The following is a 3,787-nucleotide window of genomic DNA, read 5'->3' on the forward strand; positions in this document are numbered from 1 at the left end:
TTAATAATATTATTAATAGATCGTAATATCTTTAGCTAAGGTCGATTAAATTTTATATTTTATATAAATCTAGCCTTTAAATATTACGCTTTTTATAAAGTATTAATAGCTAGCTATATTTACAATTTAATTCCGTTTTATAACGTTAACACCGCCTTAAACAATATTCTTTAAATAAAAACTCACTTCTCATAGCTAAGGAGTTTAGTCGAAAAAAGGTAAAATCGTTACCTACGTTATTATAAAAAAAATAAGTTAAATAGAATTTATATATAGTCTAGAGGTAGCGAATATTATATATATATAATTTAAAATAAGATCGGTTAAATATATTAATAAAAGCTTAAGCGTTGCGAAATAACCTTTTTATAAAACTATTAGGTTTTAAAATACCACGAGGCTATAGACCCGATATTTTAAATATATTATTTAATATTTATTTTACTACTTTTAATATAAAAAGCTTATATTGATAACGATAGCGATAATAACCTTTAACGACGGACTAATCAGTATCTTAGCGACACTAAAGTCTTTAGTTTAAAAGATTAATATATTAACAAAATAGTTTAAAAAGTAAATAATTTTAAACTTTTTACTAGCCGCGAAAGTTAAAACTTTTTTGATTAATATAATTAATAGAAATTCTATAATAAATAAAAAAGGCTAACGAAAGAAAAATTAAAATAAACGAATATCTATCTTATCTCCCCGGGCAGGCTTAGTTAATAAACAAAGGATATTAAGTATATTCTTAGTAATAAACTAATCGCATTTTTACTCTCGTTATTATTAAATAATAAGACTATCTTTTTATATCCCCTATTTAGCTCGAGGAGCCGCTAATATCCTTACTACTTAAAAATAATTATTTTAAAACATTTTTATAAAATCGCTATTTTTTATTTCTTTAACGACTAATAATTATTAACTTATTAATCGCTAAGCTAAGTATAGCGAAAAGCTAGAACCGGACGGAATTACATTTTTAAATTTTATACTAACATAAATAAGGGCTTACTACTACTAAGCTAACGTATAAAACTTTAGAAGAAGTATAAAACACGAACTTTATTAAATATTTTAAATCGTTAGCTAAATATTAATATTAAACTCGTAGCTACTAAGTATACGAATCTATATACCTAATCGGGTAAAAAAATATATAAATTTAAATATTTTAAAAAAACTTATAGATCGATTATATTTCTAATTTTAAGAGATGCGTACGAGGGCCTTTATCCTATTTACTATTAACTATACTTTTAATTAAGCTTTTAATATTTTATATTATAATATAAAGCAGTGCTATTTTTTAAAATACCGATAAAATAAGTAAAAGCTCGATATTTTAATATCGTTTAAGCTAAATATAGAAAGTATTAAGTTTAAAAAAAAAGGTTATTAAACTTCTTTTAAACTACGGTTTACATAAGCCTATTTAAGAACTAAGCCTCCTTTTATCTTTTCATAATTTATATATATATAATTTCTATTAAACAATTTAAAATATAAAATATTATTCTTAGTTTTTTTTTTAATACTTTCGGAAAATATTTAATACGAGTTTATTTATAATATAAACTTTCTCGACGTATTCTTTTATAAAATTATATAATTAAGAATATAGCGAATTAATAATATTAATTTAAATATAAAAAGGAAAGAGCTCTTATACGTTACGCCCGACGGCTTTATCGGCGGGATAGGCTTAATAATATCCTATTTAATATAATAAAATATAATAAATAAGCGGGCTAAAATTATTTATTGCTTTACTTAGCCTATTTATAATTACGTATAGAACTTTTAAACTAAAGCCGGTAGCTTATAAATATCCTGCTTATAGTCTAATTAATAGCCTAACTTATATAAATCGATTAATCTTTATATCGTAATAGTAAGAGTTTATTTAGTTATATAAATATATATCTCTTAAAGGGCCTTAATATATAATAACAACTAGATTCCTTTAAATACTAAAGGAAATAATTATTTAAATATTTCTTTTTAACCGGATAATAAATTATAATATTTCCCTATAATCACTTAGTAATTTAGTTATATATTAAAACGACCCCGTATATATAAACGGGCTCGTTATATCTTTTTATTTAAAAAAAATAATAATAAAAATATATTTATTATAATATTTACTTTACTATTCGCTTTACTTTTTTATAATACTTTTTTATATTATTTTTTTATTATATTATTTTTTATAATTAATACGCTTAGCCTATATATTTACTTAACTAATTTATAATTTTACCCTTTTTATTAAAAATACTTTTTATTAAAAAAATTATAATAAATAATAATATAATTATATTATAATTTAAATCAATTTTTTTAATTTACAAATATATTACGTATATATATAAAAATATAAATAAATACTTTATTTAATATAATTTTTTAATAAGCTTATTAAATATTATTCGAACTTAAAAATATAAAAATATATTAATATTTTATATTATAATTTTATAAATATACGGATTTTACGTTATTTTATTTATTAATTAAATAATTATATATTAATAATTTTGAAATCTTTTATTACGTAAATTAAAATAACGACTACCGGCTTTTTTATAATAATAAAAAAGTTAAAATTATAAAAATATATTTTAAATATTAAAAAGTAAATAAGTTAACGTTATATATTAAAATTAAAATTAATTAATAAGTTATTAAATATATATAAAATATCTTTATTTTTATTAAAAAGTTTTATAATTTAATTTCATAACCGTAATTAATTATTTTAAATTAAAACGAAAACCTAGTTATATTATTAAATAATCACGGAATTATATTATTAAAACCGTTTTATAAATTAAAGTTTATTATATAATTCGTTATAATAATATTATATAATATACCGAGCGAGTATTTTAATATATAAAAGGCAGGGCTTTTAAAAAATAAAAAAGTAATTAAATTAAAAAATCTTTATTTTAATAATTCTATATATAACCCCGTTATTTTCTTTAAGAATTATATACTTTTAATATTTAAACTTATTCTTTTTATATTATTATTATTAATAACGGAAAAGGCTTTATATTTTAATAAAAACCAAGGGTATAAAGTATTATTTTTAAATCTTAAATATTATAAAAATTATTATAAATACGTTAATTATAAAGCTTTAGTTTTATAAATAATATAAGTTATAGGTTAAACGCTTAGGCCGGCTTTAATAACCCCGCTTTTTAAAAACTTATTAAAACCTTAGACTTTTTTAAAATTTAATACGATTATATCGTTATTTATATTAATAAAAGCAAGTCTTACTAATATAAATATAAAAAACTTATTATATTTAAATTAATAATTTATATATCCATATTAATATAAAATATATTTTATAATAGTTAGATAATAGTTATATTTAATATACTTATTATAATATTTATTTTATATATTTTAATACTTAGCGTATTTATTATAATATTTAATATATTTACTATTATACTTTTTATATTTATTATAATATTTAATATACTTATCGTAATATTTAATATATATTTTGTAACTTTTAATATATATTTTATAGCTTTTAATATATTTATTATAATATTTAATTTATTAACTATAATACTTATTATACTTATTATAAGATTTAATATACCCCTTTTATTATTGAAAGGATTTATTATAATATATATAACTATCTTTTTATTTAAATTATACTTTTTTATTATTAAAAAATACGGATATTATTAACGGTTTTATAAAAATATTAATTTAAATATTAAATATTAATTTAAAAATTTAA

Source organism: Colletotrichum orchidophilum, assembly GCF_001831195.1.
Source record: "Colletotrichum orchidophilum strain IMI 309357 chromosome Unknown Scaffold_13.1, whole genome shotgun sequence".
Classification (NCBI taxonomy): Eukaryota; Fungi; Ascomycota; class Sordariomycetes; order Glomerellales; family Glomerellaceae; genus Colletotrichum; species Colletotrichum orchidophilum.